This window comes from Rutidosis leptorrhynchoides, chromosome 1 (genome assembly GCF_046630445.1).
Source record: "Rutidosis leptorrhynchoides isolate AG116_Rl617_1_P2 chromosome 1, CSIRO_AGI_Rlap_v1, whole genome shotgun sequence".
Lineage (NCBI taxonomy): Eukaryota > Viridiplantae > Streptophyta > Magnoliopsida > Asterales > Asteraceae > Rutidosis > Rutidosis leptorrhynchoides.
The window spans coordinates 466318269-466334511 of record NC_092333.1 but is presented as its reverse complement, the minus strand read 5'-3'; the positions used below and the strand labels follow the sequence as shown (position 1 = coordinate 466334511).

The 16243-nt window shown below is 34.5% G+C and overlaps 1 pseudogene; it reads right to left on the bottom strand.

Annotated features, from left to right (window-relative positions):
- Window positions 1-782: 782 nt before the first annotated feature.
- Window positions 783-3709, bottom strand: LOC139874439 (glucose and ribitol dehydrogenase-like; annotated as a pseudogene).
- Between the last annotated feature and the right edge of the window lie 12534 nt (window positions 3710-16243).

The window sequence follows — 16243 nt, the reverse complement described above, 5'->3', positions numbered from 1 at the left end:
CTAACAAAATTACATTTTACCCCCTCAACACTTACTTAACATACAACTCTTCTCCCTCAAAATAGGGGACAAATTGTAAAATTACAATTTTATTAGAAAAACTTAAATGCACTCCACTCATATTTTTAACCGATCGTATCTTTTCCCTCGCCGCGAATTAAATTACGCCAACGTTGCCGTTCAACTCGAAATAATTTTACGAACACAACTATACGCGAAACGGACGTTTTTTAAAAAATGCTACATACTTCGGGCTAAATTATTAACGAGCTGTATCTTCTCGTTCGCCGCGAGTTAAATTTATTCGACTTCACTATTCAACTCGAAATAATTTTACGAATACAACGCTTTCTATTATACCGTATAATAAACAAATCAAACTAACTGTTTCATATCGATGGTTCCCGTCCCCTTTTTTATACGATTTTTTTGGCGTTAAAAACGCGCAAGCCATTAGGTATACAATGTACTAACCACGTGTATCTAAACACACCTGCAATAATGCGTTTGTGATTCTGTAAATACATAACGTTACGTTAAACATGAGTATGTATCCCGAAAAGCCTCGCAGCAACGCGCGGGCTGAAATTTTTTCTAGTTAACAACTTATAAACATAGATACAAGAAACCGTATATGCTTTTATTTAGATACGTACAAAAGATACATTGGTTACACTAGTACTACTATTGACTTAAACTCCCTTTATTTTGTTACATTTATTTACACACACAAAAGCAATTTCCACTTGTTACATGATACAACCCCACTAGCTAGCGAAACGTCAAGCATTCACGATCATCCCACCTGAAATCACAAATTCAGTTCCATAAATACATTATCAGGGTTAATCAACACAAATAAAAACTAGACCAACTACTATGTATACCATTAGGATGAAGAACTTGGCCGGTGTAATAGCTCGAATCATCGCATGCGAGAAACACAAAAGAGGGTGCAATCTCGTATGGTTGAGCCGCCCTATTCATTGGTGCCTCTGACCCCCACTCAGCTACATCACTAGGGTCCATTGATGCAGGACGAATGGGTGTATAAACACTTAAACAGGGCCAGGTGCAACTCCATTCACCCGAATTCCTTTTTGAACCAATTGTAGTGCCAAGGCTCTTGTGAATGAAACGATGGCTCCCTTTGTTGCAGTATAGTCCAATAGTTTGGGGTTTCCAGAATATGCAACAACAGATGTTGTGTTGATGATGCAACTCCCTTCATTCATGTGCTTCAAGGCATGTCTGTGCAAAAGAGTAAAAAATTTAAAATGCAGAAAGGTTAATAAGACCACTTCCAACGGGCTCCGCCCTCACTCCTCTCTCATCCGCCCTCTCCAGGACTCCATTGGCAATCACCCCGCCCTCACTCTTCCTCATGCGCCCTCAACCACCCCGCCCTCACTCATTTCTTCCCCATGACATAATGCAGGACGGATTTAATTAATTTTGTGCAACACATACTTGTACAAAAGCTAAAAAACTTGTACCTTAATTTATTTAATTAATTTTGTGCGGTATGTTATGGGAGTGTTATAGGAGGAAGCGGTTAGGAAGATGGAGAAAGAAAACTTATGTGGCGGTGTGTCCTGGGGAGTAACTGCGTCATTGTTGGGAGTTGTCTAATGAGAAAAGAAACTCATTACAAAAGAAATCTCTTTTTGACGCTTCACTTTCAAGTGTGAAAAACTTGACATATTTTTAACACAAAGTTTTTGACAATTTTTTTTTTTTTCTTTTTTGAAAGGCAAGTAGTTTTATTAATAAAGGAAAAATACACGAAACGAAACTAGCAAGAAGCTATAAGCAAAACACGGGACCTCCAACCGACTAAAGTAGTTTGGGGTTTCTGACATTTTCAAAAGCGTCAAAAAGGAAAATTCAATGACATTTAAAAGTTAATATCACTTGAAATTTAAAATTAATGACGCCGTATCTATTCACTTTCTAACTTACATTCACACTTTTAGATAAACTCATTCAAAAAGTGTTAAAAATTACAACCTTCGTTGTAACGACTAGAGCCTAGAATATATTCAATTGTGTAATTAAGAAGCTAGCTAGTAACATGATCACTAAACGGTTTATAGCAGACTTGAATTTGTAGTACTGATTAGTCGTGATTAATCAAACGAAGATAGCATGTACAATGCAATTAAATATAATCGAACTACCTGCATAAGAAGAATTGAGAGAAAATATTGGTTCTAAAGATTCGATCCACAAGATCCTCAGTCATTTCATCAAGTTGCAGAGAAGTGGTTTTGTGTTGTTCTGCAGCATTGTTTACCAAAATATCGATACGTCCGAAATTTTCAATGACTTGGTCAACCACCATTTTGCACCTTTGATCGTAACCAAGATCTGTACCGATGGCTATCGGGTTCCTGGCATCTCTAGGTTTGTTATCGAGTAAGACACGTAAGGTGTCGTCAGCATCTTTGTCCTCTTGACCCTTAACAAAAGTAAAGGCAACAGTTGCACCTTCTTTTACGAAATGGTAACAAACTGCCCTTCCAATACCCGAGTCTCCTCCTGTCACCAATGCCACCTTTCCCTGCATGCATAAATTAACAACGTCAATATATATAGAGAGATCGAGATTGCACTAATTATTTTGCTATAGAGATGATCATTTTAAATTATTTATATTGAATAAAAAAAATATTTTGCTTCACGAATCATTTTAAATTATGTATATTGAACATGTAACTTGACATACGACTCTTGAAGTAGTTAGAGAATCATATGTAACGATGGGAGGCCGGAGGGGAACAAATTAAGTGATCGACCGCTCGAGGTCAAAGTTTTCAAGTACCCAATTTTTTTATGTATATTAATAGAATCGGAGATTTGAGAAACACGGGGATTACAACACAATTGAAAGACCAAAGGCGAACCACAATGACCCAAAACAATCAAAGACCTAGGAAAAAAAAGAGAAATCAAGGTCTATTAATATTCCTTTTTTCCCTTTTTTTCCTTTTTTTTAAATAGGTTATATCAATCAAAGACCTAGAAAAAAAAAGAGAAATCAAGGTCTATTAATATTCCTTTTTTCCCTTTTTTTTTTTCCTTTTTTTTAAATAGGTTATATTATTCGTTATGGTTTAAGGGTCTTTTTAAATAAAAAATATTATTCTTTAAGGCCTAAAGGCCTTTTTCCACTTAGGTACGTAGATTCTCAGGACCTATGTAACTATTGACTTTTATTTTTTTTTCAATTTTGAGCATAAATATATTTATTTGTGTTATCTAATATTTTATATTTAGTAAAAATTATATGAAAATTAAATAATATTTTTTTTGGTAAGCAAGGAAACTCTCCTATGAACGAGCACATTGACTCCCCCATAGAAGATAAAACCTTTGGTAATCAAGCCCCCCGAGCGCGAGACCTGGTACCGGGTGAATTGCGCATTATGCGCACCCTCTTGTCACACTCCTTTTTTGAACAATTTGGCATAGCCAGGGATTGAACCCGGGTGATGTGCTTCATTGGGCAACTCGGTGGCCACTCAGGCAAGCCTGAATGGTTTAAATAATATTATAATACGGAGTAGATAGGGGGTTTATATACATGAAGCTTTCCAGCAGGTTTGTAATTTGGGTTGATGAATTGTGGAGCTGGATTCATGACATGTTCTCTGCCAGGTTGACTTTGTTGTTCTTGTGGTGGGAATTTTTGACCATTTCTTGCCATTTTTGCTACTTAATTAGTACAGTACTAAAATTGCAAATCTCTTGTAGAAGCTACGTCGCTATATATATGTACAACTAATAGTACAAGGCTAGTTGGAGAACAAGAAGAAGAAGAAGCTACAACATTCTATATCAAAGATTACGAGTTGATTGATCATATTGATGCCACATGTAATCCACGTGTCACGTCAAATTTTTGGGTGGCATGGCATATATATCCAACTAACACAATTCAAGCAACGAAAAATTTGTATACTTCTAGAACATCGCTAAAATGGATAAGTAGAACTATTACGGTGTTTGATATATAAACTACTAAAAAGAACGGTAAAATCACAGATTTATTAGATAATTCAAAATATACTATTATTGAAGTATATTGAGAATACTTACCAAACCGTTGAGAAATATAACCAAATTATTGAAGTTAATAAAATGCATACATGATATATCAAATAATTACTATAACGAAAGCGTACCATAAATATTTTGCTTGTAACATATGTATCCGAAATATTAAAGATAAACTACAAACATATTTAACAGAATAAATGAACTACTTTCATTCTTCAACCATCATCTTCTAATTTTTATCGCAATCACTATTTTCTTTGTCATAAAAGCTTATATTACAACTTTTTATTGAGACATGTATTTCACATACATATCTAACGTATTTAATCCCGTAAAAAAAACCTATTGAATAATAATTATAAGTATAGTTATAATTATAATTATAACTAATAATAATAATAAAATTTTGCTTAAAAATTAAATATTCATATTTTTAATTACAACAACAACAACAACAACAACAACAACATATTCAATCCTACATGCATGGGGTATGGGGGAGGTGAGACGTAGATAATCCTTCCTCTTTCCTAGAATAAAGGGAAATCTTTCCCCACCCCGAGTGAAACACTCACAAGAGTAGGGAAAGTCCCCCCTCCTCTGTTCGACGGATAAAGAGATTGCTTCCAAGATCATATAAAGGGAAATCATATTTTTAATCTATATAGTCTAATAAACCTCTTAAATGATGACATCATCATTAAGCTAAATTACCATTTACTTTTCATAATAATGATGTCATAATTATATATTAATTTAATCAAAAAATTAATACAAAATCTTTTATAAAAGGAAATATTAATCTCTCCTAAATTGTAATTTTATTTTTCTAAAAAAATTTAAAAGACATTTATTATTATTAATAATAATTATTGTTATTAAAAATATAAATATAAATATTCAACTTTGAGCGAACTTTATGTTTGTAAAATCAACGACAAGTTTTTTAGTCGGAATTCGTGGTTCCACAGCCCAATAAACTAAATGACTTTAACATTTACATTCACTTAATACTTAAAATATATCATTAAAATGTTTCGTTTAAACAAACTCGTGTTTCCACGGGTCATTTCACTAGTTAATCCTATAATATTAAAACAGATGGAAAATTAAGTCGTTTTACCATCTTCAACCTTTTCAAACGACAACACTAACAAACTTACAAAACTTTCCGTCAAATAATGCTAAATTTGCCAAATTTTCAGGGATAAAAATTGTAACATTTTTATTTTATTAAACAAACTTCACCCAAATTTTTAACAACCCATATATGTCCGCTCGTCACACGTTAAATTTTTCCGACACCACCGTTCAACTCGAAATAATTTTACGAAAATAATGCAACTAACTATACGCGAAACAGGCATTTTTGAAAAAACCGCTAAATATATCGGGCCATCTTTTATACATATACATACACGTATACTAAACAACCCATATTACGTGAGTTTCCTGACGTTAAAAATGTGTATGTCGTTAGATATACTAAGTACTAATAACGTGTATCCAAACACACCAGTCGCAACGTGTTTTTAACTCTATAAATACAAAACGCTACCTTAAATATGAATATTCAACCCGGAAGGCTCATCCGCATCGCGCAGGCCGATCCGGATGTAGTAATAATTATTAGTAATAAAAAATAACTCTATATTTTTTTAAAACATTAAATACATTTATTATATGAAGTTTGTACAGTGTGCTTCAAAGTTTGTACATGTGATCATAATGTGTTTTGTAAAATATTGTACAATTTATTTTAAATATCGGTTGTGATTAACGTGCTTCCTCTCAATGGGGAAGACTTCTGGCGGCAAGAAGAAAGAAAAAAAAAAAGAACGTACAATCGATGCCACTAGGGTTTTACGAAATCGTTCAATTGAAGTTGAGACGTCTAATAGTACGAAGATGGTGGATGATGTTGGTGATTCTTCATCAAGTTCAGAGGAAATTAAGGCTGAAGAACGGGCTGAATTTTGTAAGGGTGCAGTTAATTCATCAGCAAAGAAGGATGACGATCTTAATTATGTTAACCCATAAAATTCGCCGGTTAGTGTTTGTCTGGAGGAGGGAATGGAAGATGTTAATGTACTGATTATAAACCCTATGGTTTAGGGAGCAAAGTTGTCGGTATATCCTGATAATTTTGTAAGTGTTCATTCAGATTCCTCTACAGAAGATCATGCTTATGATCATATGGAAAATCATGGTAAAACTTCAGCTTCGAATGACAATGGTCAGAATTCTTCAATGAAACTTGATGATGGAAGTGATCAAGTGAAGGTTAATGTGCCTTCTGTTTCTTACCTTTCGAGCAGCTGGTGGTGTTACATAAAAAAAAAGAAGGTAAACTCCAGATTTATAAATCAACCAATTGTTGAGGATAATACTTTTGATGTGATGTTGCCAATTGATTCTGTTAAGGAGCCTAATAGTCATTACTAGAATACACTGTATGGATATTTTCTTGGGCAACGGGTTGCTTTCCCCGTTGTTCAAAATTATGTTATGGATGTATGGCAAAAGTATAGTGTTGAAAAGATCATGATGAATTTTAAAGGGTTCTTTTTCTTTAAGTTCTCTTCGGAAAGTGGCTTGATGGATGCATTACAGAAAGGACTATGGATGATTCGTAATGTTTCAATTATATTGAATAAGTGGTCATCTGATGTGTCTTTAACGAAAGAGGATCTCATTAAGGTGCCGGCTTGGGTTAAGGTTTATGATATACCTTTGGCAAGGTTTACTGAAGATGGAGTGAGTGTGATTGCTTCGAAGTTTGGTAGGCCTATGATACTTGATTCTTATACAAGCACTATGTGTACGGAGGCGTGGGGGGGGGGGGGGGGGGGCAAATTTTGCTCGATCCATGATTAAGGATAGTGCGGATTGTGAGCTTCAGGAACAATCGAAGGTTGAAACTCCTAGCCTATATAGCACTAGCAATACGATTGATGTGGTTCTAGTGGAGTATGAGTGGAAGTCCAGTAGTTGTTATAGTTGCTGTGTTTTGGGGCATAAGGATTCTCAATGCCCTAAGTTGATTATTACCGTGTTGAATAAGGATAAGCAAAATGATGATGGTTTTCAACTCGTTTAGAAAAAAGTTAAGAGTGTGAATTCAAATGCCCCAAAAACTACGCAAAGGGGGCGTGATTAATAGAAGCAAACAAAAGTTTGTTTATAAACCAAAGGTCAATGCTAGAGGTTCGAAGGGAATTAATGAGGATAATAAAAGAGGGTCGGATGGCGGGACAAGTAAAGGTGAACAAGTGAAGTTTAAGAATTCGTTTGGAGCTCATGTGGATTATCAAGTTTTTTGTTCGTAATTCATATTATCCTAAGATGTTTCTAGGTCTTTTTCTCTCAAAGAGAATTTTCCCAAATTATTGTAATTTGATAAAACTAAAATTTAAACACGAATTTGTTTTTCAATCTGTGATCATCATAAATGCATTTATACAAAACTTGAGCACATTTTTACTTTTCTTCATATTGAAAAGAGATATGTTCGCGTGATTTAGTTTGTAACTATAGATCCCTATAAATCCAAATATTTACGCATGAAACTCTTTCTTAAACTTATATGAATAAATTGCAATACAAGAATGACCAAAGCTTTCTTAATCAACTATTTATGATAGAAGAATATATCCTCATTATCATCGTCATGATAATGCAACTGAAAATGAGAACACCCCACGATTATTGTTATCATCGAATTCGTTAACTAAAATATAGTTGTACCTTATTATCGACACAATCATTATCAGTAGTTTCTTCCTCACATCATCTGAAAATGACAGAAAATACGTAAAAACAAAACAAAATGGCACACACTCCCCGGTAGGGGCGCCAAAAGTTGATGTGCGTAGATCGACTCTTAACTCTGTTAAACTAAACTAACTAACTAACTAACTAACTAACTACTATCACATATTACATGAAATGGTCCCAATCAAGGTAGTAATAGGTAGTAGGAATGTTAAGTTTGTCTCACAATTTGTATGGCTATTGAGTAATGTTATAGATGTCATAGTTATATTTGATTGGGGAGTTGTATTTAAACTAACCAATAACTAAATAGCAAATAGACAATACAATAATAAAAAAAGTATTCACTTGAACTTTCACAGTCCCCCTAGCTATGGATTAATCTTTGATAATGGCGTAGCTTAAATGACTTGTACTTTAGCTCAAATATCTTAGTTACTAAGTCAGACTAACTAGTATATTGATATCGGCTAAAAAGTCACGTTTTCACCCCGGTATTAAGGCCCAAAAACAAGAAAGATTCGAACTTTGTCGGTAAAATACCCACGTCATCAGTTAGAATTGAAGAACAAGTAATTACGAAGACGGTGCAAAAAGAATCAAGAGAATCGGAGCTAAAACGAAGATTCTAGAGCGAAAACGGTGAAAGATAAGAAATCAAGTTACGATCCAGGGAATCAGCAAGCCAAACGGCTTGCCAAACGGGCTGCCAAACGGCCTTCCAGTAAGACAAATGGCCTTCCAAACGCCCAGATCAAACGGCCTCGTTAAACGGCTTGCCAGACCAAACGGGCCCTGTAAACGGCTTGCCAAACGGCCTACCAGCCGTTTACAGGTAAATTTTGTGCTTAATTAAAGGGTCTTTTTTATTCATTCCAACACACACTTCAATTCACTTCTTTCTCTCTCTTGTACAATATTAGTCATACTCTGAAGGCCTTCGACTCAGTGCGGGAAACCTAGTACCCGGAGAAGAACGCCGAAGATTGTATTAGGAGCCGTCTGGAGTCTTGAAGTTGTCGCTTTTGTATTCGAAACTCGTTTAATCTACTGGTACTTCTATCCCTTATCTTTATATAATGTCTTCTATCATTATGTTCTGTGATATTGTTGCCATGATTAGCGAGTAGTTATCTTTAGTGTATGCTATGATGTAAGCAGTTATAATGCCGAAATATTATTATGATTTGTGTATGTTGTTGAAATGCTTTCCGATTATGCTTTGAACTCAATCGCTTTTCCAACTAATAGAATGTAGTTATTGGTCTGTTATTGGGAAGTCGCGAACCCCGATTCAGAGTACACTATCTGTGTCACCCCTTGGTAAGAGAAGTCTATCGGATACAACGTAAGATCGACTGAGGCACACCCGTTGTAGTAAGTCTATCAAGCTTTGGATTCCGACTGAGGACTCTTTCGTAGTGAAATATCTGACTAGACCCTTAGTACATTGTCGGTCCCAAACCATTCTCGTGTAGCCACCAAGCATATAAACTTCGTACGTGCACGCTGAAGCACAACAGTTGTTGTAAGCTGTACCTCTGCTAAGTAAGGCCCATGAAACCCGGTTAGTGTTGATTAGTACACTGCACCATAACGCGGTCTCAAGCATTGCACCCCGCTTGAGGGATTCTTAGTTAATTAAGGAACTGTTTGTTTAAACACATAAAGGATTGGACCGTTAGGATAACCGAACGTGTTCATGGAAGTCAGCTTGACTTGGCCATGGTGTTCTTTATGGTTAAACTCTTTTTAAGGGCCTAACTATCTTTTAAAACCAATCATTAATGAAAGCATTGAAACTGTAAGACCCGAATATTTTCCTTGTACATATGCGTAAATAGGTAGGTTGAATTGTGGGGCTTCGTTGTAGGTTCTAAAATGAAGAAGAAGTCTGCCCAGACCATCTGCGCGCCGCGCAGGGTAATGGCACACCGCGCCATTTGCTGTGACAGCTCATTTTCCCTTTTTATTTAATTAATTGTGAGGGCTTTTTGGTAATTACACTTGGGATCAGACTTTAAGGCTTCGGATTAGTTGGTGGAGCCTCATTTACTCCATATTCATCTACTTCAACCTCATCCATTTAATTCCTAGAGAGAGAAGGTTTTTTAGAGTGAGAGAGCTCAAAATAAGGAAGAAGAAGCTTGAATCGGGTCTAAGTGCAAGCATTAAAGTTGTTCATCTTTCCTCTAGCTACGTTTTGGTGGTAGTGGTATGATCTAATCTTGATTTCTTGATTTTAATTTGATTAAGGGTTAGGGTTGGGGTAAGTGATAAACTTAAAACCCATTTGTTAGTGCATTGGGTGTTTTTGGGGGAATTTGAGTCATGTAGACTCAAAGATGACTAACTAGGGTTTTTCAAGTATTAATTGGTGTTTATGAGCCTAAATTATTTAGTTAATTACTAGCATATATATATATATATATATATATATATATATATATATATATATATATATATATATATATATATATATAATCAAGTAAATGGGTGTTATGTGGGTTAGTGGATGACCCAAAATGGGTGTGTGGACTTTGAATTAGTCAAATGGGTAATATTGGACCTAAGTGGGTTAATGTATGTGTATGATGCATAAACTTTGTGTTGGGAAGTGTCTTAGGACCTAACTTGGATAATGATTAGGGTTTTGGGGATGTTAACCCAAATATTAGGGTTAAGGGTGCAAATGGGTCTGATATCGGCTAAAAAGTCACGTTTTTACCCCCGATATTGAGTCCCAAAAGCATAAAGTTTAACGCTTTGTCGGCAAAATAATCGTTTTTTCGGTTAAACTTGTAGGCAAAGTAATTACGAAGACGATGCAAAAAGAATCAAGAGAATCGGAGCTAAAACGAAGATTCTAGAGCGAAAACGGTGAAAGTCAAGAAATCAAGTTACGATCCAAGGAACAAAGGCTGACCAGAACAAGAAAACGCCTTGCCATACGGCTTGCCGTATGGGTGCGGCTTGCCAAATACGTGCCACCAAGAGTCTTGCCACCCGGATACGGCCTGCCGAGTACGGCTTGCAATACGGCTTGTCGTATGGCTTGCCAGCCGTATCCTGCAGATTTCCCATGTCTATTTAAGGAGCTTTGTTCATTCATTTCAACACACACCTCTCTTCACTCTCCCACTACAATACACTTTCTCCCACTAGAGCTTTCAAGGCCTTCTCTGTAGTGACCCGAACTTTTCCATGTTTATATATATATTAATTGAGATTGATATTTACATGATTAAATGTTTCCAACATGTTAAGCAATCAAACTTGTTAAGACTTGATTAATTGAAATATGTTTCATATAGACAATTGACCACCCAAGTTGACCGGTGATTCACGAACGTTAAAACTTGTAAAAACTATATGATGACATATATATGGATATATATAGTTAACATGATACTATGATAAGTAAACATATCATTAAGTATATTAACAATGAACTACATATGTAAAAACAAGACTACTAACTTAATGATTTTTAAACGAGACATATATGTAACGATTATCGTTGTAAAGACATTTAATGTATATATATCATATTAAGAGATATTCATACATGATAATATCATGATAATATAATAATTTAAAATCTCATTTGATATTATAAACATTGGGTTAACAACATTTAACAAGATCGTTAACCTAAAGGTTTCAAAACAACACTTACATGTAACGACTAACGATGACTTAACGACTCAGTTAAAATGTATATACATGTAGTGTTTTAATATGTATTTATACACTTTTGAAAGACTTCAATACACTTATCAAAATACTTCTACTTAACAAAAATGCTTACAATTACATCCTCATTCAGTTTCATCAACAATTCTACTCGTATGCACCCGTATTCGTACTCGTACAATACACAGCTTTTAGATGTATGTACTATTGGTATATACACTCCAATGATCAGCTCTTAGCAGCCCATGTGAGTCACCTAACACATGTGGGAACCATCATTTGGCAACTAGCATGAAATATCTCATAAAATTACAAAAATATGAGTAATCATTCATGACTTATTTACATGAAAACAAAATTACATATCCTTTATATCTAATCCATACACCAACGACCAAAAACACCTACAAACACTTTCATTCTTCAATTTTCTTCATCTAATTGATCTCTCTCAAGTTCTATCTTCAAGTTCTAAGTGTTCTTCATAAATTCCAAAAGTTCTAGTTTCATAAAATCAAGAATACTTTCAAGTTTGCTAGCTCACTTCCAATCTTGTAAGGTGATCATCCAACCTCAAGAAATCTTTGTTTCTTACAGTAGGTTATCATTCTAATACAAGGTAATAATCATATTCAAACTTTGGTTCAATTTCTATAACTATAACAATCTTATTTCAAGTGATGATCTTACTTGAACTTGTTTTCGTGTCATGATTCTACTTCAAGAACTTCGAGCCATCCAAGGATCCATTGAAGCTAGATCCATTTTTCTCTTTTCCAGTAGGTTTATCCAAGGAACTTAAGGTAGTAATGATGTTCATAACATCATTCGATTCATACATATAAAGCTATCTTATTCGAAGGTTTAAACTTGTAATCACTAGAACATAGTTTAGTTAATTCTAAACTTGTTCGCAAACAAAAGTTAATCCTTCTAACTTGACTTTTAAAATCAACTAAACACATGTTCTATATCTATATGATATGCTAACTTAATGATTTAAAACCTGGAAACACGAAAAACACCGTAAAACCGGATTTACGACGTCGTAGTAACACCGCGGGCTGTTTTGGGTTAGTTAATTAAAAACTATGATAAACTTTGATTTAAAAGTTGTTATTCTGAGAAAATTATTTTTATTATGAACATGAAACTATATCCAAAAATTATGGTTAAACTCAAAGTGGAAGTATGTTTTCTAAAATGGTCATCTAGACGTCGTTCTTTCGACTGAAATGACTACCTTTACAAAAACGACTTGTAACTTATTTTTCCGACTATAAACCTATACTTTTTCTGTTTAGATTCATAAAATAGAGTTCAATATGAAACCATAGCAATTTGATTCACTCAAAACGGATTTAAAATGAAGAAGTTATGGGTAAAACAAGATTGGATAATTTTTCTCATTTTAGCTACGTGAAAATTGGTAACAAATCTATTCCAACCATAACTTAATCAACTTGTATTGTATATTATGTAATCTTGAGATACCATAGACACGTATACAATGTTTCGACCTATCATGTCGACACATCTATATATATTTCGGAACAACCATAGACACTCTATATGTGAATGTTGGAGTTAGCTATACAGGGTTGAGGTTGATTCCAAAATATATATAGTTTGAGTTGTGATCAATACTGAGATACGTATACACTGGGTCGTGGATTGATTCAAGATAATATTTATCGATTTATTTCTGTACATCTAACTGTGGACAACTAGTTGTAAGTTACTAACGAGGACAGCTGACTTAATAAACTTAAAACATCAAAATATATTAAAAGTGTTGTAAATATATTATGAACATACTTTGATATACATGCATATATTGTTATAGGTTCGTGAATCAACCAGTGGCCAAGTCTTACTTCCCGACGAAGTAAAAATCTGTGAAAGTGAGTTATAGTCCCACTTTTAAAATCTAATATTTTTGGGATGAGAATACATGCAGGTTTTATAAATGATTTACAAAATAGACACAAGTACGTGAAACTACATTCTATGGTTGAATTATCGAAATCGAATATGCCCCTTTTTATTAAGTCTGGTAATCTAAGAATTAGGGAACAGACACCCTAATTGACGCGAATCCTAAAGATAGATCTATTGGGCCTAACAAACCCCATCCAAAGTACCGGATGCTTTAGTACTTCGAAATTTATATCATATCCGAAGGGTGCCCCGGAATGATGGGGATATTCTTATATATGCATCTTGTTAATGTCGGTTACCAGGTGTTCACCATATGAATGATTTTTATCTCTATGTATGGGATGTGTATTGAAATATGAAATCTTGTGGTCTATTATTATGATTTGATATATATAGGTTAAACCTATAACTCACCAACATTTTTGTTGACGTTTTAAGCATGTTTATTCTCAGGTGATTATTAAGAGCTTCCGCTGTCGCATACTTAAATAAGGACGAGATTTGGAGTCCATGCTTGTATGATATTGTGTAAAAACTGCATTCAAGAAACTTATTTTGTTGTAACATATTTGTATTGTAAACCATTATGTAATGGTCGTGTGTAAACAGGATATTTTAGATTATCATTATTTGATAATCTACGTAAAGCTTTTTAAAACCTTTATCTATGAAATAAAGGTTATGGTTTGTTTTAAAAATGAATGTAGTCTTTGAAAAACGTCTCATATAGAGGTCAAAACCTCGCAACGAAATCAATTAATATGGAACGTTTTTAATCAATAAGAACGGGACATTTCAGTTGGTATCCGAGCGTTGGTCTTAGAGAACCAGAATTTTGCATTAGTGTGTCTTATCGAGTTTGTTAGGATGCATTAGTAAGTCTGGACTTCGACCGTGTTTACTTGAAAAATGATTGCTTAACAAATTTTGTTGGAAACTATATATTTTTAACATGTGAATATTATGTGATATATTAATCTCTTAACGCGTTTGATATTATGTGATAGATGTCTACCTCTAGAACAAGTCCCATTGACTCACCTAATAATAATGAAGAGTCAAATGTAAATTGGAATGATTCGTGGACTGATTCACAAGTTCCCGAAGAGGAACCGGAAGAAGAGTCGGAACCGGAAGAAGAATCGGAACCGGAAGAAGAATCGGAACCGGATGAAGAAATAGAACCGGTGGGGGAAATATTAAAACGGTTAAGTAAAAGAAAATCCTCAACCAACCGACCAAGGTTAATTATGGTCAATGGTGTTTCCGCCAAGGAAGCAAAATATTGGGAGGATTACCAATTCTCCGATGAATCGGATTCCGACGAGAATTCCGATGATGTTATAGAAATTACCCCAACTGAATTTAAAAAGGCAAAAGAAAATAATAAGGGAAAGGGCATAAAAATAGAGAAATCTAATTCCAACCCCGATGAACTTTATATGTATCGTCAACCCCCGAAGTCCTTAAGTTGTAACAATGACCCGGGAACCTCTAAACCACCAGGTTTTTCTAAACCAATGTGGAAAATTACGGCTCGTATTAGGGGAACATCATATATCCCTAGAAACTTGGCAAAACGAACCAAAACCGAAGAAGAAGAAACAAGCGAGTCGGAATAAGATAGCTGTATTCGTGTGGTGTAATATATGTAATATAGTGTGCTTATGCTTTATGATATATGTAAAAATTGCTTGTATTAATAAGTATTTTTTTTTATGAATCTAACTCTTGTCTATTTTACAGTATAAAAACACAAAATGGATAGACAACCCAATATTTTAAGAGACCTACCCGGAGACATGATTGATGAAATCTTGTCTAGAGTCGGTCAGAATTCTTCGGCACAACTACTTAAGGCGAGATCAGTTTGTAAGACATTCGAAGAACGTTCCAAGAATGCCTTGGTTTATAAAAGGCTTTCGTTCGAAAGATGGGGGATATCACATTGGGAAATCCATAAGTTACGATGTGTTTACTTTGACGCATATATTCAGGGGAACCCAAATGCTATTTTACGCAATGGGTTAAGAAATTATTTTGACTCAATATATCCGAATATTGGACTTCGTGATTTAGAAAAAGGCTAACATGCAACATAAAGAAGCATGTTATGCTTACGGATTAGTAATGTTCGCTTCTCACCAAAGTGAGAACAAGAACATCGGGCTACAACTATTAAACAAAACGTTCCCACAAGTGACGGAGTCGGTAATTGGGGTAAGAAATGAGGTTTTTAGATTGTTACGGGACTGTTGGACATTACGTAACCCTCGTCCCTTTGACGACGTTACAACACGCTGTCTTATCAACGGCCATAACGGTTATGTTCCACAAGACCAAGGATGGGAAGTAATCCTAGTAAAACCAGAATGCATGACTTGTTTCTGGACGTATGAATTACGTGTCTTTATTGCCTTTGCTGAACGACTTGTGTACTAGCTAGAATTATCTTCACAACCATCTTGTATCAAATTTATTGTGTGCTATATTTCATGCTATATGTAAAATAAGCGGTATTGTAAGTTTGTAAAATATTGTGTAAAAGTTTGAACGCGAAATATTATTATAATCAGTTTTTCATATAGAATTGTAGTAGTTGAATTGTATATTAGCTACTAAGTATGAACTTAACGGGTAGGTACTACCCGAATTTAAACTTATAAAACGCTAATATGAAGAAAAAGCTTTTATAAATGAGTTCATATTATGCTACGAAATACTATTAACTACTCTTAATATTCTGTATGATTAACTTGTTCCATTTAAC